Source organism: Hibiscus syriacus, unplaced genomic scaffold, assembly GCF_006381635.1.
Source record: "Hibiscus syriacus cultivar Baekdansim isolate YM2019G1 unplaced genomic scaffold, ASM638163v2 tig00002237_pilon, whole genome shotgun sequence".
In the NCBI taxonomy this organism is placed as follows: Eukaryota; Viridiplantae; Streptophyta; class Magnoliopsida; order Malvales; family Malvaceae; genus Hibiscus; species Hibiscus syriacus.
In genome coordinates, this window is record NW_024061918.1 from 11,973,377 (window position 1) to 11,999,728 (window position 26,352).

Consider the following 26,352-nt stretch of genomic DNA (forward strand, 5'->3'; position numbering starts at 1 on the left):
TGTGTATTCATTAGTCCACATACATCACTATGTATTAACCCCAATAAATCATTTGCTCGCTCACCTTTACTATTAAAAGGAGTTTTAGTCATTTTTCCCAACAAGCAAGATTCGTATACATCATATTGTTCAAAAACAAATGAATATAAGAATCCATCTTTATGAAGTTTTGATATGTGTTTCTCACTTATATAGCCTAAACGACAATGCCAATGATAAGTTTGATTCGAGCCATTTGTTTTTGATCTCTTAGTATTTATGTTATAAATGGTATTATCTTGATCCAAAATATAGAGACCATTAACCAATTATGCAGAAACCATAAAAAACATTATCGAGATAAAAAGAACAACAATTATTCTTAACAATAATCTCAAAGACAATCTTGTCCAAACAAGAAAAAGAAATAATATTCTTAGTCAAACTAGGCACATAATAACAATCCTCTAAATTTAAATCAAGTCCACTAGGCAAAGATAAAACATATGTCCCTATAGATACTGCAGCAATTCTTGCTCCATTTCCCACTCATAGGTCCACGTCTCCTTTAGCTAGATTCCTTCTCTTTTGCAGTCCCTATACAGAAGTACAAATATGAGAACAACAACCGGTATCTAATACCCAAGAAGTAGATGTTGAAAAATTAACATCAATAACATAAATACCTGAAACAAACGTTCCATTTGCTTTTGCCTTCTTGACCTCTTCAAGGTAAACATGGCAGTTTCTCTTCCAGTGTCCGGTCTTATCGCATTGGAAACATTTTCCTTCTTTGCTAACTCTCCCTTTGGGTTTCAATGCATTTTTCCCTTTTGGTTTGGTCTTACCATTTCCCTTAGACTTTTCCACTACCTTTTTCTTTCCCTTTCCTTTGTCCTTGTAGACCATTAGAATGGGCTTAGGTCCAACCTTTTTCATGTTACTTTCAGCAGTTCGTAACATGCCAAGTAACTGTGGCAAAGTTTTGTTAATTTCATTCATGTTGAAATTAAGAACAAATTGGCTAAAGCTATCTGGCAACGATTGCAGGATAACATCGGTAGCCAATTCATCTTTGAGGAAATCCCAGCTTTTCCAAAGTTTGGATGTAGCCCATCATCTTGATTACATGAGCTCCTACAAGAGTTCCCTCTGCCATTTTACATTGAAATAGAGCTTTAGAGGTCTCATATCTCTCTTGACGTACTTGCCCTTCATATATTTCTTTGAGATTTTGAATCATCTCATATGAAACCATGTCCTCATGTTTCTTCTGAAGCTCAGGAGTCATGGTGGCAAGCATTAGACATCCAACATCTAACATATCATCCATATGTTTCTTGAATTTATCTTTGTCAACTTTTGAACCATTAGCTGCTGGTTCATCAGGAACAACTTCCTCAATGACATATTCCTTCCTTTCCTGTTTGAGAACAATTCTCAAATTACGAAACTAGTCAAGGAAGTTTATGTCATTAAGTTTATCCTTCTCAAGGAGTGATCGCAGTGATAAAGTGTTGTTTTCCATTAAATATACAACAATGGAAATATTAAAGTAAGTAAATTTACCAAATTAAAATTTATAAATAGGACTTTATTTACAAATTACTCCCACTATTTTATTCAAAATTAAAAACCCTCTTTGTTTTAATTTCGGAAAAATTCAACGAAATTTTTTCTAGTGGGTGAGGATCCATAATACATCAATTTCCTAAATCAGCTTTGGCTTTTCTTTTAGGATAGTGATTATTTAGGTAAGTAACACTTGACTAGTTACATCTCATGTAACTCCTCATTTTGGTGAACAACTTTTGTTCAAGTCATCTCATGACTTATCAAAATATTTAACCTCTAGGTTTCTAATCCTATTAGAATAACCTAGCTAAGTTATTACCAATATTTCAACCGGTGAATATCACTTGCTTATTCTTTGCGTTTAACAAAGGTAGATTTATGTGCCAATGCTTTGTCAAAGCCCACACAATATCGATCAAAGCCTTAACGAGGGTAAATATTGGATGGTTAAGTTAACTTAGATTATAAAGAGGGATTTGCGTAATTATCTCATTATTGTTCATTTTAATATTAGGCCCTTATTGATCATATCAATATTTATTCTTATTATATCATTTGATGCATTGCATACATAACAAATATAGCAATAAATAAGATGCAATGGTTATAGCCCAAACCAATGAGTAAGGTGGCCCATCCCAAACCAATGGGAGAACCAAGAACCCTAAAGCCTAAGATTGCTCTCTAGGCATCTTCTCGCCATTCTTCTGCTCCTTGTGAATCTTCATAGATTTACAATTTTAAAAGAAACTCGTTTTACATACGAGGGAGTAAGATGAGAAAAGAAATACAACAAAGATATAGAAAGGCACGGCTCGCAAACCGTATTTCAAAATAAACCATTGTGAATTGAACAAGGGCTATAACCATGCATATCAAACATCGTGCAAAACAAACATATCATATATATATATACATACGTTGTTACACCTTTGTTAAAAAATATTAATATGTTCCTTCAATTTGTACTGTTGATAAGGGGTCAAGGGGCGAAGGTTAAAAAACAATACTTCTGTTTCCATGGAAAAACTTCACAATTTGATAACAATTATCAACAAAATCGTTCTTTTTGGATTTTCAATCCCGAAGGTTTTCTGCATCAGAACAACCATTGTTCCACTGTTAAACGCGATATACTATCGCACTCCCACAGATAATCCAGTAACAAATCGATTGAAAAACATATTAACAAATTAACATATTAATCGTTGCGGGTATCGATTCGAACAATGATATCAACATATTTACCGAAATCGATAAAACTATAACATACATCTCATACATATCGCATCAACCAAAAATTTAACCCAAAATCAGATCGTACAAGTGGCTCTAATACCACTGTTGGGGCCGTCGGTACACCCCATGGCACAACGGAAACAAAACTCGACGGTGTCCCTAGCGATCCAACTACGAAAAACCAAAATCGGGAGGAAGAGATGCGAATACTTACAGTGGGTTCCTTGAAAACAGCAAGAACAACAATGAATACGGTGGTGTAGATCGATTCAAATCGAAAGCCTCCACGAAATCACGTCTCGACCTCTACTCAGTTCACCCGATTGAGAGCAATATTTATTTTCCCCAAAACTATTTTGAGAGAAAATGGCTGAAGGGTTTGTGTTTTTGTTAAAAAAACGGCTGCTAGACATAACACACCCTTTTATAGCTAAGTTACCCTAATCATATTAGGTATTTATTATTTCAAATTAATTAAATCTATATTTAATTAATTGGAATTTAATAATCCTCTTATATCCAAGTTACCCTAATCATATTGGGGATTTTATTATTTCAAATTAATTAAATCTATATTTAATTAATTAATTGAAATTAAATATTCAGGATTATTAAAAACATATATTTTAGTAACGTACAACAAATTGTACATCTTTGCTCGTTTCAATCCTAGGGTGTGACCTTGTAGGTTCTTGTAACGTTAGCATTAATTATTAGAACAATTCTAATATTACATACAATGAGTGACATCTAGCAATATTTCATTGTCACCTAAGTTACAAGAAAATATGATTCGACATATCATCTTGGTGATTACTCTTTTATGTATTACATCCTTATGTCCTTTATATCTAGAGTAGGCACAAGTCTTGGAATAGCCACACTTGTATAGCCCATCTATTGTTTCTTGCTATCTAGAGTAGACTTTAATTAACGAATAGTTTATGATATCTCATATCAACTTATTCGAGCATGGTCATGCATTTCTAGTCTTACTCAATCAAATGGCATGTGATATATTTCCTATTATGTAGGAATGACAAATCCTATCTTAATCATACACACCAACTACATATATTGAGATATATTCAATAACAGTCTTTATAGAGCAACCAGTTACAAAGCTTGTTTAGTTGCATCAAAACATACAACAATATATGTTGGGATAGTATTGATCTCAAGTCTGAGGATCATACATATAGTCATCACCATGAGCAATGTTATGACTGTCAAATAATAATCCAAGACATATGCTCATGGTCGGTCAATCCAATACATTGTTCTCTAACAATATAATCATGTATCAATTCTGACATCTCTATGTCAATGACAACTCATTGTCATCAATCAATAACATGTTAGTCTTAAGCGTATTTGATATGAGCATGCTAACGCCATCTTCAAAGGATTTGGAAGTAATGCCACAAGGACCAATCACCCGATCAAGAGCCAAACTTTTCAGGGAAGCTCTTACAACCAGATGCATTAAAACCTTTGAATCATTTAGAAATACATCCTTAAACAATATATTATATACTATGTTTTGTATTAATATATAATATAATCTATGAACCACATATTTATATGATTATATCTTATATTATTTAGCTTATTATATGCTTTCTTTTATAGATACATGTTCGGCCACATGATGGGAGCTGACTTAAATCTAGCATTGGAGTCAACGAGCTGAGGAAAAGTGACTAGGACAACTCCGGGACAGCTCAAGAACATTTTGGGACAAAGTTGTCAGCTGACCCCCGAGCTCATAGCTCACTTGAGCTGGACTTTTGAGCTAGCTAGAGACTTCATTTCAGCTGGAGAGTTGCACCATCATCTTCACCACACAGAGCACTATAAATATGGTCTAGGTCAATTTTTGTGGATTCGTATCTTTTCGTGAAGAGTTGCCATTCCGAGAAGTGCCTTTTCACAAGGAGCTATCCTATGACTTATACACATGTCCTTCATCTATGGCCAGCTCAACTTCAGGTCAAGCTCATGGGAAGTAGCTCAAATGATGAAAGGTTGTCTCACACAAATGTGACCTTTCAGAATTAGTTACTGCCCCATTGATGCCATGTCACCTAGATGCAAGTTTGATGCCAAGTCACGCCTAAGTTGCTAAATCGGTATAGTTCTAAAAAGAACTTGAAGAGAGAATAATCTCACAAGATTTTAATTTATCAAATGGGTTCTCTTTACAAATGAATGCCAGAGCCTATTTATAGGTTTGTAATGGCTTGGACGAATAGATATATGCCTTTTCGGTAAAGTACATGTCTTAAAACGAAAATAAATGATGCTTGGGTGAGGGGAGATGTCTTTGGCCGAATAGTTAGAAGCCTCTTCATTTTGGCGCCCATTTCATCCACATGCATGGCATATGTGTAGGCTGTTCATGAGGAACTCATATGGGAGGCATAGGGCTTATGGTGTGGCTTCTTCTTGGCGTGAATTTGAGCAGAAACTTAGGCATGACTTGGCATCAAACTTGCATCTAGGTGACATGGCATCAATGTAGCAGAAACTAATTATGAAAGGTTACATTTGTATGAGACAACCTTTCATCATTTAAGCTACTTCCCATGAGTTTGAGCTGAAGTTGAGCTGGCCATAGATGAAAGAAATGTGTATAAGTCATAGGACAGCTCCTTGTGAAAAGGCACTTCTCGAAATGGCAACTCTTCACGAAAAGATACGAATCCACAAAAATTGACCTAGACCATATTTGTAGTGCTCTGTGTGGTGAAGATGATGGTGCAACTCTCTAGCTGAAATGAAGTCTCTAGCTAGTTCAAAAGTTCAGCTCAAGTGAGCTATGAGCTCGGGGGTCAGCTGGCAACTTTGTCCCAAAATGTTCTTGAGCTGTCCCAGAGTTGTCCTAGTCACTTTTCCTTAGCTCCTTGACTCCAATGCTAGCTTTAAGTTAGCTCTCATCATGTGGCTGAACATGTATCTACAAAAGAAAGCATATAATAAATAAGCTAAATAAAATAAGATATAATCATGTAAATATGTGGTTCATAGATTATATTATATGTTAATACAAAACATAGTATATAATCTATTGTTTGGGGATGCATTTCTAAATGATTCAAAGGTTTTAATGCATCTGGTTGTAAGAGCTTCCCTGAAAAGTTTGGCTCTTGATCGGGTGATTGGTCCTTGTGGCATTACTTCCAAATCCTTTGAAGATGGCGTTGGTATGCTCATATCATCCCCCCTTCTTTTATACAATTTGTCCCCAAATCATCATCATCTTTGATTGGAGAAAGATCTGCTATATTAAAGGTGGCACTTACATTGTATTCTCAGGGAATATCCAATTTGTATGCATTATCATTAATCTTCTCAATAATCTGAAAGGGACCATCACCTCTTGGTAACAACTTAGACTTCCTTTTATTTGGAAACCTTTCCTTAAACAAATGCACCCATACCCAATCTCCAACTTCCAAATAGAGTGGTTTGCGTCCCTTATTGGCTTGTTGTTCGTACTGCTTTGTTCTTCTCGCAATATTGTGTCGAATCTGTTCGTGTAACTTCTTGATGAATTCAACCTTGTTCTTACCATCCTTGTTAACCCATTGTTCTTGAGGTAGAGGAAGAAGATCCAAAGGAGTTAAGGGATTAAATCCATACACTACCTCAAATGGTGAAGTTTTCGTGGCTGAATGAACTTACCAATTGTAAGCAAATTCCACATATGGAAGACATTCTTCCCAAGTCTTTATATTCTTCTTGATGATAGCCCTCAACAATGTTGATAATACTCTGTTGACAACTTCTGTTTGACCATCTGTTTGGGGGTGACAACTTGTTGAAAACAATAATTTAGTTCTAAGCTTGTTCCACAATGTCCTCCAGAAATGGCTAAGGAACTTAACATCTCAGTCCGAAACAATAGTCCTTGGTATGCCGTGTATCCTCACAACTTCCATGAAGAATAGATTAGCCACATGGTTTGCATCATCAGTCTTGTGACATGGTATAAAATAGGCCATTTTTTAGAACCGATCAACCACCACAAATATTGAATCTCGTCCATTTCTTGTTTTTGGAAGACCCATCACGAAATCCATGGAAATATCAACCCATGGTGTTGTAGGAATAGGAAGAGGTGTGTAAAGTCCATGAGGCATGACCTTTGACTTAGCCTTTTTACAAACGATGTATCTTTCACAAACACTTTCAACATCCCTTCTCATCTTAGGCCAATAGAGATGTTCTTTCAAGATTTCCAACATTTTGTTGATTCTAAAATGTCCCATAAATCCTCCTTCATGGGCTTCTCTTACCAATACTTATCGGAAGGAACCTTGTGGAATACATAACCTTTCTTCCTTGAATAGGTACCCTTCATGTCTATAGTACTTCTCAACTACACCTTTTTCACAAGACATGTATTTTTCTCCAAAATCATGATCATTAGTGTAGTAATCTTTAAGGAAAGAAAAACCAAGTAATTTAGAATTCAAGGTGTTAAGAAGTACATACCTTCGTGAAAAGGCATCTGCAACAACATTCTCTTTTCCTTTCTTGTAATGAATGACGTATGGAAAGGATTCAAGAAATTCTACCCACTTGGCATGTCGTTTGTTAAGTTTATGTTGGCCTTTAATATGCTTCAATACCTCATGATCAGTATGGATGACAAACTCCTTGGGCCATAGATAGTGTTGTCAAGTTTCTAAAGCCCTTATAAGAGAATACATCTCTTCGTCATAAATGGGGTAGTTTAGTGAAGCACCACTTAACTTTTCACTAAAGTATGCAACTAGTCGTCCTTCTTGAGTCAAAACGGCACCTATACCAATTCCAGAAGCATCACATTCTATTTCAAAAGTTTTAACAAAATTAGGAAGTACCAGAAGTGGTGCTTTAGTCAAGCATTCCTTGATGGCCGTGAATGCTTCTTCTTGTTCTTTGCCCCATTCAAAGGTGGAATTCTTTTTAATTACCCCAGTTAAGGGAGAAGCAATAAAACTAAAGTTGGGCACAAATCTCTTGTAAAAGCTTGCAAGTCCATGGAAACTTCTGACTTGGCTTATTGATGTAGGTGTCGGCCAGTCTTGAATTGCTTTAATCTTTTCCGGATCTACTTCAAGTCCCTGTGAACTTACAATAAATCCTAAGAATGTAAGCTTGTTAGTGCAAAAAGAACATTTTTGAAGGTTGGCATAAAGTTTCTCCTTTTGGAGAGTTTCAAGTACTGACCTCAAATGTTGCACATGATCATCCAAAGTATGGCTATAAATCAAAATATCATCGAAATGTACCACACAAAACTTACCAATAAAGGCCCGGAGTACATGGTTCATTAACCTCATGAAAGTACTAGGTGCATTGGTTAGTCCAAAGGGCATAACCAACCATTCGTATAATCCTTGCTTTGTCTTGAAAGCGGTTTTCCATTCATCTCCTTCTCGCATCCTAATCTGACTTTTAAGGTCAATTTTGGAGAAGATGGTGGCACCACTTAATTCGTCCAGCATATCATCAAGCCTTGGAATTGGATATCGGTATTTGATGGTAATTTGATTAATTGCTCGGTAATCTACACACATTCTCTATGAACCATCCTTCTTTGGTACAAGCAAAAAAGGAATAACACATGGACTTAAGCTTTCTTGAATGTACCCTTTTTCCATTAACTCACCAATCTATTTTTGAAGTTCCTTTGTTTCTTCCGGATTGCTTCTATAGGCTGGTTTATTTGGAATGGTAGCCCCAGGAATGAAATCGATTTGATGTTCAATTCCTCAAAGGGGTGGAAGTCCTCTTGGTATATCTTCTGGAAACATGGTTTTGAATTCCTGTAAAAGAGAAACAACAGAAGAAGGCAAGCCTTCTTGGAGATTAGTTAAAAGTAGACTTTCCTTGTACATTAGTACAATTAAAACCTTATGTGATAACAAATGTTTCCGAATCTCCTTTCTTCCAGCATATATGTTCAATGCTTTAGTCGTCTCCTTTTCATTGTTTTTGAATGACTCCATGCTTTTCTTCAAATGAAGTTAATCTTCATTCACTTGACTAGGAGATAGTGTTGTCAAAGTGAATTTCTTTTCATTATGAATGATAGTGTATCTGTTGGTAAACCCATCATGGATTGCTCGTCGATCGAATTTCCATGGTCTTCCCAAAAGTATATGTCCAGCATCCATTGGTACAACATCACATAGGACTTTATCTTGATATTTACCAATTGAAAATGGAATGATAACTTGCTTTGTGATCCTTACTTCTCCACCATCATTTAACCATTGAAGTTTATATGGATTTGGATGCTTGGAAGTCTTCAGGCCAAGTTTTTCCACCATAAGAGTGCTTGCAACATTCGTACAACTTCCTCCATCGATGATCATAAAACAAACTTTGTTGTTTACATGACAACGAGTATGGAAGATGTTTTCTCTTTGATCATCTTCTATGATTTGAGTGCTTAAAGCCTTTTTAATGACAAAAGCTTGTCTTGAAACTGAATGGAAATCAAACAATTCTTGTGACATGGTTAGTAAAATAAAAGTAAATTATAACCTTACCAGTACACTCAAAAAACCTCACTTGATCACTCCAAAGAAAATTTCAGATTGCACTCCACTCACACTCGTGTTTGTACTCGGGGATATATTCTTGGCTTTTTCGACCCCCCTTTTGATCTCACCCTCTCGTTTGCCTTTTTTCGCTCGATTCTCTCTTATGGGTCCTTTTTAAGAACAAACTCAAGATTAAGCAAGTCTCTTTAGTTTGTGTGTCGGTTTAGAATGGTTAAGAATAGAAATGGTTATGATATAGGGTAGGAAAGAAGAATGGTAAGAAAAGGATATGATAATGAAATAAGAAAAGATGAAAGAAAAGGAAATAAAATAGTAAGAAAGTGAAGATACTTACAACTCAAGTTGCAACACTTACTATCTTCCTTCACAAGAAATAACAAGGATACCTCCTTCTAGTTTGATGATGGGCAGATTGTATGGTGCTTCTCTTTGAGTGTACTTTGCAACTTTGCTTCAATTATTCTTTGCTTTTGATTCTTCTTTTTCTTTTCTTTCTTTTTGCACTCCAAATTTGTTGTAGGAGTCTTTTTCTTTTCTTTTTTTGTTTTTGTTTTTTTTTTGTTTTTCTTCTTTCTTGTTGCTTTTTGTTGCAGCACTTGATTGTCAATCCAACAAAGCTCTGATACCACTTGATGTAAGGCTAACCAGGCTTCTTCAATAATGGAGAAGTTGATAACCTTGTTGTTTCCCGATCTAGGAGAGACACCAAATGCTACATGTTAAATTGGAAGTAATCTGCAAAAATTAAAGAAAGAAATATTTAAAATAGAATATGAAAGAAGAAAGGAAATGATAAGAAAAGGAAATGGATAGAAATGTTATCAAAGATGGATGCGGAAGTATTATAGAAGAATCCTTCAAGAATTGATGAATTCAGCCTCCAAATAATGTTGATAGACAAATGCAACCCATGTTACAAGACTGATGATGCAACCCATGTGGCTAATCTATTCTTCAAGGAAGTTGTGAGGATACACGGCATACCAAGGACTATTGTTTCGGACCGAGATGTTAAGTTCCTTAGTTATTTCTGGAGGACATTATGGAACAAGCTTGGAACTAAATTATTGTTTTCAACAACTTGTCACCCCCAAACAGATGGTCAAACAGAAGTTGTCAATAGAGTATTATCAACATTGTTGAGAGCTATCATCAAGAAAAATATAAAGACTTGGGAAGAATGTCTTTCACATGTGGAATTTGCTTACAATCGGTCAGTTCATTCAGCCATGAAAACTTCAACATTCGAGGTAGTGTATGGATTCAATCCCTTAACTCCTTTGGATCTTTTTCCTCTACCTCAAGAACAATGGGTTAACAAGGATATTAAGAACAAGGCTGAGTTCATCAAGAAGTTACATGAACAGATTCGACACAATATTGAGAGAAGAACAAAGAAGTACGAACAACAAGCCAATAAGGGACGCAAACCACTCCATTTGGAAGTTAGAGATTGGGTATGGGTGCATTTGCGTAAGGAAAGGTTTCCAACTAAAAGGAAGTCTAAGCTGTTATCAAGAGGTGATGGTCCCTTTCAGATTATTGAGAAGATTAATGACAATGCATACAAATTGGATCTTCCCGGAGAATACAATGTAAGTGCCACCTTCAATATAGCAGATCTTTCTCCAATCAAAGATGATGATGATTTGGGGACAAATCACATAAAAGAAGGGGGGATGATATGAGCATACTAACGCCATCTTCAAAGGATTTGGAAGTAATGCCACAAGGACCAATCACTCGATCAAGAGACAAACTTTTAAGGGAAGCTCTTACAACCCAGATGCATTAAAACCTTTGAATCATTTAGAAATGCATCCCCAAACAATAGATTATATACTATGTTTTGTGTTAACATATAATATAATCTATTAACCACATATTTACATGATTATATCTTATATTATTTAGCTTATTATATGTTTTCTTTTGTAGATACATGTTCGGCCACATGATGGGAGCTGACTTAAAGCTAGCATTGGAGTCAACGAACTAAGGAAAAGTGACTAGGACAACTCCGGGACAGCTCAAGAACATTTTAGGACAATGTTGCCAGCTGACCCCCGAGCTCATAGCTCACTTGAGCTGGACTTTTGAGCTAGCTAGAGACTTCATTTCAGCTGGAGAGTTGCACCATCATCTTCACCACACAGAGCACTACAAATATGGTCTAGGTCAATTTTTGTGGATTCGTATCTTTTCATGAAGAGTTGCCATTCCGAGAAGTGCCTTTTCACAAGGAGCTGTCCTATGACTTATACACATGTCCTTCATCTATGGCCAGCTCATTTTCAGCTCAAACTCATGGAAGTAGCTCAAATGATGAAAGGTTATCTCATATAAAAATGTGACCTTTCATAATTAGTTGCTGCCCCATTGATGCCATGTCACCTAGATGCAAGTTTGATGCCAAGTCACGTCTAAGTTGTTGCGCAAATTCACGCCAAGAAGAAGCCATACCATAAGCCCCTATGCCGCCCATATGAGTGCCTCATGAACATCCCACACTTGTGCCATGCAAGTGGATGAAATGGGCGGCAAAATGAAGAGGCTTCTAACCATTCGGCCAAAGCATCATCTTGTTTCAAATTGGCGCCAAGATGAAGAGACAAGAGAACCATTCGGCCAAAGACATCTCCCCTCATCCAAACATCATTTATTTTCGTTTTAAGACATGTACTTTGCCGAAAAGGCATATATCTATTCGGCCAAGCCTTTACAAACCTATAAATAGGCTTTGGCATTCATTTGTAAAGAGAACCCTTTTGATAAATTAAACTCTTGTGAGATTATTCTCTCTTCAAGTTATTTTTAGAACTATATCGATTAAGCAAGATTTTCTAAAGTTTGTGGCGTCAAACCCTTTCATTGATACTTCTGGTTCCTAGTTTTTATAACTAGTGGGTCAAAGTCCTTTCCTACCATCCTTTATAAGACTTATAAGAAACGGGTCTTTGCTCCTTTATAGCATTGGTTCCTTCTTAGTTTTATAAGATACTATCTGTTCATCACCATATTCCATCACCATTTTCACGCCTATAACATCACCATAGTCCACCACCTTCACGCCAATTTCCATTACCATTCCATTTCCATCTTCATCTTTTCACCATTAAATTATCCTTCAATCATCATCAAGGCATTCGTCTATCAACATTATTTGGAGGCCGAATTCATCAATTCTTGAAGGATTCTTCTATAATACTTCCGCAGCCATCTTTGATAACATTTCTATCCATTTCCTTTTCTTATCATTTCATTTCTTCTTTCATATTCTATTTTAATCATTTATTTCTTTAATTTTTACAGATTACTTCCAATTCAACGTATAGCACTTGGTGTCTCTCCTAGATTGGGAAACAACAAGGTTGCCAACTTCTCCATTATTGAAGAAGCCTAGTTAGCCTTACATCAGTATTATTATTGTCTATGCCCATAATAATACTTGACTAGGGATATTTTAATAATAACAATTATGTCATTATATGGACTTTATTATCTTCCAGTTTATGTTAAACACATATATGAAAATAATAGTGACAATGCGTTTATTTCAATAAAATCGGTGAATAAAATTATTATTACAATTATCATATGATTGGTCTTTGAGCATACTCTAACAATCTCCCACTAGCACTAAGGCCAATCACTCACATGCCTAATATCGAGTGACTCAGTGTGACGATCATGCCTCTGCTGTGTAAGAGGCTTTGTCAAGGGATCAACAATATTGTCATCCATGTGTACTCTATATATTTCCACATCTCCTCGATCAATGATCTCTCGAATGAGATGAAAGCGCCTAAGAATATGTTTGGATCATTGATGAGATCTTGGTTCCTTTGCTTGTGTAATGGCTCCATTATTGTCACAACAGAGTTCTACAGCATCTGATATGCTGCGAACAACCCCTAATTTCGATATGAACTTCTTGATCCAAACAGCTTCTTTTGCTGCTTCACTGGCTTCAATGTATTCAGCCTCTGTTGTAGAATCTGCTACTGTGTCTTGTTTCGAACTTTTCCAGCTCACAGCACCTCCATTAAGACAAAACACAAAACCCGATTGCGATCATGAGTCATCCTTGTCAGTTTGGAAGCTGGCATCAGTATAACCTTTTATTCTAAGCTCTTCCTCCCCTCCATAGACAAGAATCTTAAGTACTTAAGGATATTTTTAACCGCAACCCAATGATTTTCACCAGGGTTTGCTTGATACCGACTCGTCATGCTTAGAGCATACGATACATCTGGTCGAGTACATATCATGGCATATATTATAGAACCAATAGCCAAAGCATATGGAATCTTATTCATCCGTTCTCTTTCTAGAGGAGTTGAAGGACACATTTCCTTAGAAAGGGGAAATGCCATGTCTCATAGGCAAAAATCCTTTCTTGGATTCTTCCATACTGAACCTTTTCAACACTTTGTCTATATATGTACTTTGACTGAGACCTAGAAGTCGTCTTGATCTATCTCTATAGATCTTAACTCTAACACATAAACCCTTCAACTTTTTCCTATTCCCCAATCAAGTCAATAATTATGAATTCTTTCTAGAATTCTTTCTAGAATTTACCTTAACATTTCCATTAACTTCATAATAGCCCTTCACCGTTATGATCATTTCACCTTAACTACTAAAATTTCCAGCACCTTAATAAATTTCCCAAATCAATACTTTAACATTAAAAAAATTGAAATTCCATCCTAAACCTTCTTAGGCTTTTCGAATTCAACTTCCAATCTTTACAAACATATAGTTTGATCCAAACTTAAATAATTAAATCAAAAAATTAGCATATTAAATAAAATTTCTAGAATTACAATTTCTTGTTCAAAATAATACCAACATATTCAGAAACTCACAAACAAGTCCCTAAATTTTGGGACTTTTCGAATTCAACCTTTAAATTTACCAAAATTGAAATTTGGTTCCAAACATTTTCCAACTTAAAAATTCCAGCCTTGCATAAATAAAATTTAATATTAGACATCCAATTATCACATTCTTGCTATAATGTCCCTTAATTATCATAACTTGCAAATTAGGCCTTTTTTCCAATTCAAGCTTCCAAATTGTTCCAAATCGATCTCCATATCACATAAAACACTTCTGATATCAATTCTAGATTATTGGAAAATTTTCAATATTTTCCTCCTAATTAATCTCCTATGGCCGAATGCTTCATGTTTCTTAGGGTGGACATTTTAATCACTTTTAAGAATGAATTCATCTTCCTTACATTAAATTCATGATATTATAATCATCATAACAACAAATTAAATCCAACTCCATCAATTCTCCATAAACTCTAAGTTGGCCTAACCTAATATATGCATAAACAAATAATTTCAATCATCATACAAGCCTTAGAGTTAATCTCTAACCTCAAAAATAAACAACCAAGCATGATTAGCATATATTCCTTATACCAAAAGATAGAGAATTTGATGGAGAACATTTTTCTATTTCACAATTTAATCCAAAATCATATAAAATAGCTCAAAAATGAGAAAGAATTTTTTCACTCAAATTGTAGGGGTTCACGATAGTAACTTATGGAGGAAGAAGAAGATGATTTTGATTTTTCTAGTAATTTTCATAGTACACATGACATTTAAACTAATTTAATTGATTTTAAAATTTAATTAATGAAAAATCCCAAAATGCCATTAATGAAACTTAATAATTACCAAATGCCATTTTATTATTTTCCATTAAAATATTGCATAGTCAAAGATGAATCAATTTGGCTTTGAGTTTATACTTTAGCCATGTAATTTTCAAAAATTACATTTTAGTCACTAAATTTCCATTGTTAGGCCAAATCCAAAAAACAATGATATGTGCTAAATTTATCTGATCTAAAATATGGAAATAATATTTCCATCCCTCATCTAACATCCTTCAAATTTTTGTAAAATTCTGGTTCGATCCGACTATCCAATTTCTATATCAAATTTTATCTCTTTATAGCTTTTAACACAAATCTCGTACCGAAAATCTGATTAACAAAAAAATTATCCTTTTAGGCCAAATTGTTCATTTATGGGCTACAATATATAACTTTTCAAAATTACAATTTGACCCCTAAACATTTCAAAGTTTATACTTTAGCCACCAAACTTTCAAAACTTACATTTTAGTCACTAACCAAAATTTGGGTATTAAAGGAATACATTGTGCTTAGTGACACTTCATTGAATGGGTTTGGGTTTGTCCTTATGCTAGAGGGTAAGGTAGTGGCGTACACTTCGCGACAACTTAAACCACACGAATGTAACTATCACACCCATTACTTGGAGTTGGGCGCAATGGTTTTTGCTTTGAAAATTTGGAGGAACTACCTCTTTGGGGAAAAGATCTACATTTTCAACAGCCACAAAAGTCTCAAGTAACTACTTATGCAAAATGAGTTGAATGTGAGACAACGTTGTTGGGTTGAGCTGCTTAAGGATTATGACTGCGTCATATACTACCACTCTAGAAAAGCTAATTTGGTAAATGATGCTTTGAGTCGTAAATCAATGTCTGACCTTCAAGCACTGTAATCTAGGAAGAGCTTAACTTCAGATGGAGACTTAGTGGTAGAACTCTGAGTTGAGCCAGAATTAGTTAAGAAACTAAAAGAGTTACAAGCGACAGATGGGTGTTTGATGGCTAGGGCAGAGTGAGTCTGGTGAAGTGAGTTGCTAGAGTTTCAGTTGAAATATAGGTATGTGTCATATTTATGAAACTGAATTTGTGTGTCGGCTAATATAGAATTGAGGCCAATGATACTAGGTGGAGCCCATTGTAGTCCATTTTTCGTGCACCCCAAAAGCAATAAGATGTACCGAGAACTTTGACATTTGTACTGGTGGTTGGGTATGAAGAGAGAGGTATCTAAATTCATATCCAAGTGTCTGGTTTGTTTGCGAGTTAAGACGGAACATCAGGTTCTTTCCGGTTTACTTTAACTGATACAAGTACCTCAATGGAAATGGGATAGAGTGACCATGTATTTCATTATTGGGTTACCGAAAACTCGTTAGAATGATGATGTTGTTTAGGTGGTAGAGGACCGATTGACCAAATTCACCCACTTTATACCAGTTCGGATGAACTTCACTTTGGAGCGGTTGACACAACTCTACATCAGGGAGATTATAAGACTTCATGGGGGTACCCACATCGATAATTTTTTATAGAGACCCACAATTCACTTTGAGGTTTTGGAAAGCGTTTCACGAGGCTTTGGGTACTAAGTTACATTTCAGTATTACCTTCCACCTTCAAAGGGACAAACAATCTGAGAAATGGTTCAGATTTTGGAAGATACATTGCGATGTTTTGTTATTGACCTTACAGGTAGTTGGGAGGACACCTTCTATTGGTCGAGTTTTCATACAACATCAACTACCAAACTAGTATTCAAATGGCACCTTATAAGGTATTGTATGGGTGAAAGTGTAGGACTCTTTTGTGTTATATCGAACTCAGGGAAAAGAAACTTATTGGTCCAGAGTTTATTTGAGAGGTAGAGGACAAGGTACGAATGATAGAGGGTCGACTAAAGGAAAATTTTGATAGATAAAGGTCTTATACGGATCTACAATGGAAGGACATCGAGTTCAGTGTAGGCGACAGGTTCTTTGGTTCTTCAGTTTGGCACATAAGGTCAAGGAGCTGAGACATGAGACGATTTTGCTAGTTAAGGTTCTTTGGAGGAATCACGGAGTCAAGGAAGCAACGTGGTAAATTGAAGAAGACATGCAACTATAATACCCGTATTTGTTCAGAATATTTAAATTTTGAGGACGAAATTCTTTTTAGGAGGGAAGACTAGTAACATCCCAAAATTTAGGTAAGTAGTTTTGGGTATTTTGGTTGGGCTTAGAGTGTTTAAATGAGTTTAATTAAATCAATTGGGTCAAGGATGAAAGAATTGGGCTTGTAAGAATCCCACAAAATGTTAAAATGACATTTTTTTATTTGGGCTTAAAAGAGGAAGGACCAAGGGAGTAATTAAACCCTTGTTTGAAAATAACGTTGAATATCATTTATGTTTGATGATGTAAACGGGAACAAAAGTTGGGAAAACTCCTCCTCTTTTTCTTTACACTTTGTCATCTTCTCTATCTCTTCTCTCATCTCTTCTTCTTCTTCAAATTTGAAAAAGGTGAGAACTTTATTGTTTAACAAGGCTTGCCCGAAATTCTAGAGGTAAGAAAAGTAATCTCCTCCCTTAAAGCTCCATTTCTAGTTAAAAATCATAAGGTTTGTACATGGTGGCCAAAATTTGGGTTTTAGAGAGGTTTTGATTTTTGAATGTGAGAGTGTTTCTAAATTGTTTCTAAGTGTTGCAAACATGTTTCTAACCACTTGGAGCATTAAAACAAGTTTAGAATCCCTTTTTTTGCCTTGGTTTGTGAAAAAACTTGGTGAGTGCTCAAAGGCTAAGAACAAGGATAAGTTGGTGCTTGGGTGATTCTTGGAGTCTTCTTTCATCAAATAAAGCTAAGGTCATAAACATTTTTTCCTTGCTTTTTAGGTCTATGGGTTTTAAATGGTAGCATGCCTATTTGATGTTTTTGTGGTGTTTAAATAGCTCTATATAATGTTAATAAATCCCATAAGACTTAATAAATTGGGTAGCCTTAAGGGGTCTTATGAGGGACTCTAGGAAGTCACTTACGTGCCTGAATAGATTATGGATACCTTAACTAGCAAAATCATCTTGTTTCCCAGCATCCCTTTTGAATAGGGCAAAAAGAGGGCATTATAAATAAGGTAACGATACTCCTTCAAGGGGTATTGATACTTGGGGTCTGGTATCGATACTTGAAGGATGGTATCAATAATGGTGGTAATTTGAGGATTCCAATAGCCAATTTTTGTACTGATACTCATGGGAGTATCGATACTAGGGGGAGAGTATCGATACTGGAATTAAAGTAAAACATCAAAGCTAAAATTGGTATCGAAACTAGGGTCAGTATGGATACCATAAGGCCAATATCGATACTGACATGCTCAATATCGATATTAACATCCTATTTGGGGTAGAAAACTTTGCTAATTTTGTAAGCTTAATAAGGGGGTTATGAGGGCTTTGAGGCTTCTTAATTTAGGATACAAGTGAGAATATTATTCGAGACCTTTATGAACAATAAAATTAAATTATATGGCATAAAAGTAACTTTTATTTGATATTCCGGAAACAACGAGGACAACTGAGTTGCTTGAGCGTATTCATGTACTATTTGAATATGTAAATAGAGATATATGAATTCTCTACCTATTGTTATGCCACTTTTGTATCAGTGCGATTGCATTTTTTTATCAGTGTTGAGGCACTTTAGTATTAGTGTTAAGGAAATTACGTGATTAATGGCTAACTCATATTATGATTCATATGATGTATTGTTCCATATCTGTATGCTATGATCTATTATTAGTAGATTTCGTTACAGCGTGACTTTACTTGCTAAGCATTAGTAGTTAATGGATGCATGTAGTATAGTGGAGTCATTTTGTGGCATTGAACTCGTAGCTCAGTGTTCAGAATTATTTTCTTTCCCACGTTAGTAGGTGCTGGATCCGGGAGCTTATCGTCAGCCAGTCAAATTTCCATATACTAGTAGTTGCAGAGTAAGTCTTGATTATTTTAGTGGACATGTATTTCATAGATCCTTTTTGTATTTGAGTCATAACTCTAGGATTACTGTATTTTTAGATTTAATTTGGGAGCTCTCTGTTTTGTAAACCTAATTACTTTTATCTTATATTATCTAAATGCAATGAATTATGTTTTGGAAAATGGAATGTTTTAAAAAAAATTGGGTTAGCCACTTTGGTGGTCCCGTGTAATGCACAAACCCATCGGGTTTTGTTTTAATCGGATTTTGGTGTTACAATTGATCGACATTATGATCTATATTTGGGGAGAAGATTCGGCTTGTAGCAAATTCAATTCCCTAAGAAAAACTTAGCGATATTCTGCTAAGGGAAATCAAGATTAGGCTTGATTCTTATCGAGACACCATAATATGAGCGCAAGCTTTTCCAATTCCTATACCAACATTGTCATTAATATTGATAGTTGATATTAATCCAAACATTGGCTAAATTTCAAGGATTGGATTTGGAAATTAGTTCACCAGAGAGAACAATAAGTTGCAAGCGTTAGACCATGTAGACTGTAACCGGCAGGTATCCAAAGTAAAATTTATTTCAAAGATTGAGACAAAGCAGACAAAGCAAAGTTGGAGGCTATCTCTCATCTTAATTCATTTTTTACAATTTACTTTTATTACTTTTACCTTAGTTTTATTTTATTTATTTTAGTTACTTGATTATTCAAACCCCCTCTTTTTAATTCTTTTGTTTTACAGGTTTCTTAGTTAACATCAAATCTAAATTTGAAATTTTTGAATATTTGTGGATCAACCCCTTCTTCCATATTCTGCGTTTATAGTCTACTTATTTGAGAAAAATGACTTATTTATTTGATAATTACAACACTTGTCAAGCATTCACCTTAAACATGTCGAGCTTGAATTGTGATAAAGGAAATAATAAATGTATTATCATGTTATATTATTATGAAAGTGTTGATATTGTTTACAATACCTCATATATGTAGTATTTGAATTGTGACAAAGTTAAAAGTGAATGTATTGCCATGTTCTTTTATTATGAAATTGGTGATGATTTTCATCCTTCATCACTGTTAGAAATAAGATTAGTAGTTATTTTTTTATTAGTTAAGCCTTAGTTTGTTAGGTTGTTATACATGATTAGTATGTTAATTGGGCTATAAAAGTCAAACTTTTGTATTAGGTTGAATACATATTTTATCCACTATTCAATGAAAAACTTTTGCCGCCTCTTTCTCTTTATGTTTTCTCCTCTTTCATTTGTTAACTCCAGCTACCATTCCATCTTTCTCACATGGTATCATTCACCAATGGTCCTGACGTCATTTTTCTTTCCCTGTTGCCTTTTTGGATTTATTGTCAATTTCATTGTCTGATGTGATCATGCCTAGCACCAACTTTCTTCATGACACACTCACATCATTGAAGACTCACCAATCTCAATCTAAGGGAGTTCTACCTTACTTTATATTATATTTACTCATTTATGCACTATATATTATTATGAGCATACATTTGCATAATAGACTATACTTGAATTATCATAACTTGTGTATTCATTATGTCATTTGGTTTGTATCATTGATTGATATTCAAGCATATAATCTATAGTTATAATAATAATATTCATTCATTATCATATGATGCATGAGTTATTATTATAACCTATAGTCCACATCTTTATAATATGCACATCATTATTCTCTAAATACTTAGTTTATATTGTGTTTTCTTTGTGAAGATACTTTCGACCACACAACTTGGGAGCTACATTGGAGCTAAATGGAGCATGCAACAGCAAGGAAACTCACATAGGGACGTTTAGGAGAACATAAGGACTCATTGGTGAAAAGTTATCCGGAGGCCCTTGAGCTCATAGCTAGATTGAGTTGAAGATTTGAGCTACAAGATGACCTCATTTCAGCTGGGGAGCTGCATCATCATCATCACCACTTAAGACACTTCAAATATGTCCTAACTTAAAATTTGTGAAATCGTACCTTTTCGCGAATAGTTGTCACCTCAAGAGGTACCTTTTCACAAGGAGCTGCCCAAACGTTCACCATGTTACAAGTCATCTAAGGCCAGCTCACCTCCAGCTCATTCACATCAGAATTAGCTCAAACATGAATGGTTACCTTTCCCAAATATCGTGACCTTTCATGAATGATACTGCCCATGGAGATGCCTTTTCATCCAAGAGCATGTTGGTGAAGAAATTGCAACCATTGGAGGCTTAAATCACCAAGAGACGTGACATAGAGCTTCATACGTATTCGGCCATAACACATGCCATGCACATGAGATCTTTTGATGCCAACATGAGAAGGTACATCACCATTCGGCCGAAGAGAAGAAAATGGTGCCAAGCTAAACAAACATGCCCATTCGGTCAAATGAGATGTCTTCCCATCCTTAGCCGAATCATCAAGCCCCTTCATGAAGGGTTAGCCAAACCATCACAAGCCCAAATGACTCATCAATTCATTTTAAACATCATGTACTTCCATCTAGAGTCATGTATCAACCAAATAGCTATGTAACCATTCGGTCAAGCCCTTTCATTTCCTATAAATAGAGTGGCTTGCCATCATTTGTGAGGACCTCATATCTTAAATAAAATATACTCTTGTGAGTTATTTCTCTTCAAAGTTCTTTGTGAACTTTATCAATTAAACAAGTATAGTTCCTATACTTGCGGCCTCATTCCTTCCATCTTGATTCCTAAATTCTTATATTAATATCTAGTGGGTTGAAGATACTAAAACCACCCCTCAAGCAAGTTTGTGAAGACCGGGATTGTGCTTCATAGCATAGTTTCCTCTTTCGCGTGTTTGAGATACAACATCACCACGATTGCCATTTCATCATCATCCATCAAGACCATCAATTTTCGCAGCCATCTCTATCCCATCCTTATTTCATTTCATTTCTTATTTTTATCATTTCATTTAATCTTACTTTATTTAATCATTTTCCTTCCTTATCTATGTTACAACCAAGCTTATAATTCAAGGACATCAGTACTTGTCAATCCTAGATCGAGACACAATAAGGCTATCTACATCTCTTCCATCAAAGCTTGTAGATCACCTTACATCAAGTGGTAATCAGAGCATAGTTGGATTGACAACAAAAGTGACATTGCATGCAAAGCAAAAGAAAAACAGAAGAAAAGACTCCTTCAACAAAATTGGAGTGCAAAAAGAAAGAAAAAGACAAAAAGAAGAGAAAATCAGAAAATAAGAAAAGAAGAGAAAAGAAAAAGAATTCAAAAAGAAAGAAAGCTAAGGAAAGTTATCTACCATTGCAAAGTACATCAAAGAGACCATCTACACTAAGAGAAGATAACCTTATTGTTTCTTGAGAAAGGTTGCAATTAGTGTTGTTTCTTGAATTGTAAGTCACCTCTTCCTTTTTTATCCTTTAATTTTTCTTTTCTTCAACCATTTCTTTCTTTTTAATACCTTTGAATCTTTTCTTCTACTTTCCATTTCTTCTATTCTTTCTACCCAAACCTTATTTGTAGCCGACGACACAAGGAAAGAATTAACTTGTTCTAATCTTGAGTAAGTTCCTCAAAGGACTTACCAAGAGAAATTTAAGTGGAAAAAGGCTATTTAGAGAGTGAGATCAGAAGGGGAATTGTTAAAAGCCAAGTCATATTCCCGAGAGTAAACACGAGTGTTGAGTGGAGTGATCTTATCTTTTCTTTGGAATGAAGATTGTGAGGCTTTGTGAGTGTGCTGGTAAGGTTTTAATTTTCTTTATTTTCTACTAACAATGTCTTATGATCTTTCATCTTTCTAAACATTAGAGAACGAACAACAAAGAACAAACACATTTCATACTTGTTGCCATGTAAATGGTAAAGTGTGTCTTGTAGCTATTGACGGAGGAAGTTGTACAAACATTGTAAGTATATACATGGTGAACAAATTGGGGCTTACAACAATTAAACATTCCAGCCCATATGAATTGCAATGGTTGAACAACGAGGAAGAGATGAAGGTCACTGAATAAATACTTGTTCCATTCTCACTTGGAAGTTACAAGGAAGATATTCTATGTGACGTGGTGCATATGCATACGAGTCATTTACTCTTAGGGAGGCCATGGCAATTTGACAAGCGGGCTGTCCATGATGGTTTCAGTAACTGATACTCTTTCTTTCACAATGAAAGGAAAATCATCTTGACTCCACTTTCACCAAACCGAGTAAATGAAGATCAAAACATCTTGAAGAAGAACATTGAAGCAATGAAAGAACAACTTAAAGGCAATGCAACTGAAGAATGTTTGGAGAAAAATTTAAATGAGCAAAAGCATTTTGAATTTGAACAAAATGTTGGAGTTAAATATGATGAACGAAGAGTGGATGCAGAAACCGTTGAAGTTGAAAATAATGAATTTGGAGGAAAAGATGAGAGTCAAGAACAATTTTTATCTAACCTTACTTCTTCTCCTATTCTCTCTTTTGTTTTGCAGGATAATTCAAGAGACATATCTTTTCAAGGAGATGATTCAAAAATCATGGCTTTTGGAAAACCAAAATATGTGACTTTTGAATAAACAATAGTCATGACTTTTGGTGATTCACAAAACATGTCTCTTGATATTTCAAAGGTTATGCCATTTGAAGTTCCAAAAGAAACAACACTTGAAGTGCCAAGAGTTGCGATCGTTGACATTCCAAGTACATTGCCAATCCAGAAAAGAATTCAGTAACCAACTCCCATTAAACATCCACCCTGATTTGATATTTCTTTTCATCTTTTCAATAGTTTTTCATTTACATGTTTTGATTTATTTTGCAGCAATTCGATTCATATATATGGTATTATCTTAACACTTGGTGATGGCAAGGTCATTCGAGAATGCCTATGGATGAAACGAAAGATCAAGGAAGATTATTCTAACCATGTAATTACAGATTTTTTCTTTGATTTTTGGAATGTTCCAAGCGATACAACTTGTTAAATTGGGAGGCTAGGGGACGTGACCTTCAAAGAGACAAGAGATGCGAGGCAAAGAGAGACATTTTATCATCAAAAGGATGTGACTTATGAGGATTCTAAGGACATTTCCATTCCAAGAGTTATAACCCTTCACGATTCAATGAATACACCTATTGGAGGACCAAGGAACATGACTTTTGGGGACATGATCGTTCAAAGCAACGTATCTTGTGATTCAAAAGACATCACTTTTAGCCATCAAAAGATTTGAACAAGGAGTATACCTTTAACTTTCTAATGATTAATATTTCCCTTACTTATAAAAGTCTTCTTCTTCCAGGACAAGGAGGTTCAAAGTACTTATTCAAGATTATGACTTTTCACAAGGATCCTTCATAGATCTTTTCAAAAGGGAATGTCTTAACAATTACATTGAATGGACATTTTGAAGTCAAATCAGCAACATTTGAATAGAAAGACACTAAGGAGAAGTCACCTTACGATTTGAGGACAAATCGCCTAAAAGAAAGGGAGGATGATGTGATCATGTCTAGCACCAACTTTATTCATGACACACTCACATCATTGAAGATTCATCAATCAATCTAAGGGAGTTCTACCTTACTTATATTATTTACTTTTGCACTATATATTATTATGAGCATACACTTGCATAATAGACTATACTTGAATTATCATAACTTGTGCATTCATTATGTCATTTGGTTTGCATCACTGATTGATATTCAAGCATTTAATCTATAGTTATAATAATAATATTCATTCATTATCATATGATGCATGAGTTATTATTATAACCTATAGTCCACATCTTTATAATATGCACATCATTATTCTTTAAATACTTAGTTTATATTGTGTTTTCTTAGTGAAGATACTTTTGACCACACAACTTGGGAGCTACATTGGAGCTAAATGGAGCATGCAACAGCAAGGAAACTCACATAGGGACATTTAGGAGAACATAAGGACTCATTGGTGAAAAGTTATCCGGAGGCCCTTGAGCTCATAGCTGGATTGAGCTGAAGATTTGAGCTTCAAGATGACCTCATTTCAGCTGGGGACCTGCACCATCATCATCACCACTTAAGACACTTCAAATATGTCCTAACTTAAAATTTGTGAAATCGTACCTTTTCGTGAATAGTTGCCACCTCAAGAGGTTCCTTTTCACAAGGAGCTGCCCAAACGTTCACCATGTTACAAGTCATCTAAGGCCAGCTCACCTCTAACTCATTCACACCAGAAGTAGCTCAAACATGAATGGTTACCTTTCCCAAACATCATGACCTTTCATGAATGATGCTGCCCATGAAGATGCCTTTTCATCCAAGAGCATATTGGTGAAGAAATTGCAACCATTGGAGGCTTAAATCACCAAGAGACATGACATAGAGCTTCATACCTATTCGGCCATAACACATGCCATGCACATGAGAGATTTTGATGCCAACATGAGAAGGTACATCACTATTCGGCCAAAGAGAAGAAAATGGCGCCAAGATGAACAAACATGCTCATTCCGTCAAGGGAGATGTCTTCCCATCCTTAGCTGAATCATCAAGCCCCTTCATGAAGGGTTAGCCGAACCATCACAATTCCAAAGGATTCATCCATTCATTTTAAACATTATGTACTTCCATCTAGAGTCATGTATCAACCAAATAGCTATGTAACCATTCGGCCAAGCCCTCTCATTTCCTATAAATAGAGAGGCTTACCATCATTTTTGAGGATCTCATCTCTTATATAAAATATACTCTTGTGAGTTATTTCTCTTCAAAGTTCTTTGTGAACTTTATCGATTAAACAAGTATAGTTCCTATACTTGTGGCGTCATTCCTTCCATCTTGATTCCTAAATTCCTAGATTAATATTAGTGAGTGAACACTAACACACCCCTCAAGAAAGTTTGTGAAGACCCGGATTGTGCTTCATAGCATAGTTTCCTCTTTCGCGTGTTTGAGATACAACATCACCACCATTGCCATTTCATCATCATCTATCATCTTCATCCATCAAGACCATCAATTTCCACAACTATCTCTATCTCATCCTTATTTCATTTCATTTCATTTCTTAATTTTATCATTTCATTTAATCTTACTTTATTTAATCATTTTCCTTCCTTATCTATTTTGCAGCAAAGCTTATAATTCAAGGACATCAGTACTTCTCAATCCTAGATCAGGACACAATAAGGCTATCTACATCTCTTCCATCAAAGCGTGTAGATCACCGTACATCATTGTCGCTGGTTATTTTTGCTTCCTCAGTTAATGATTGGCTTCTTCAATCGCGAGTTTCATCTGTGCCGTCACTTGATGATTGAGCTCATTTCTCTCATGCCCTGCCACAATGAGTTAT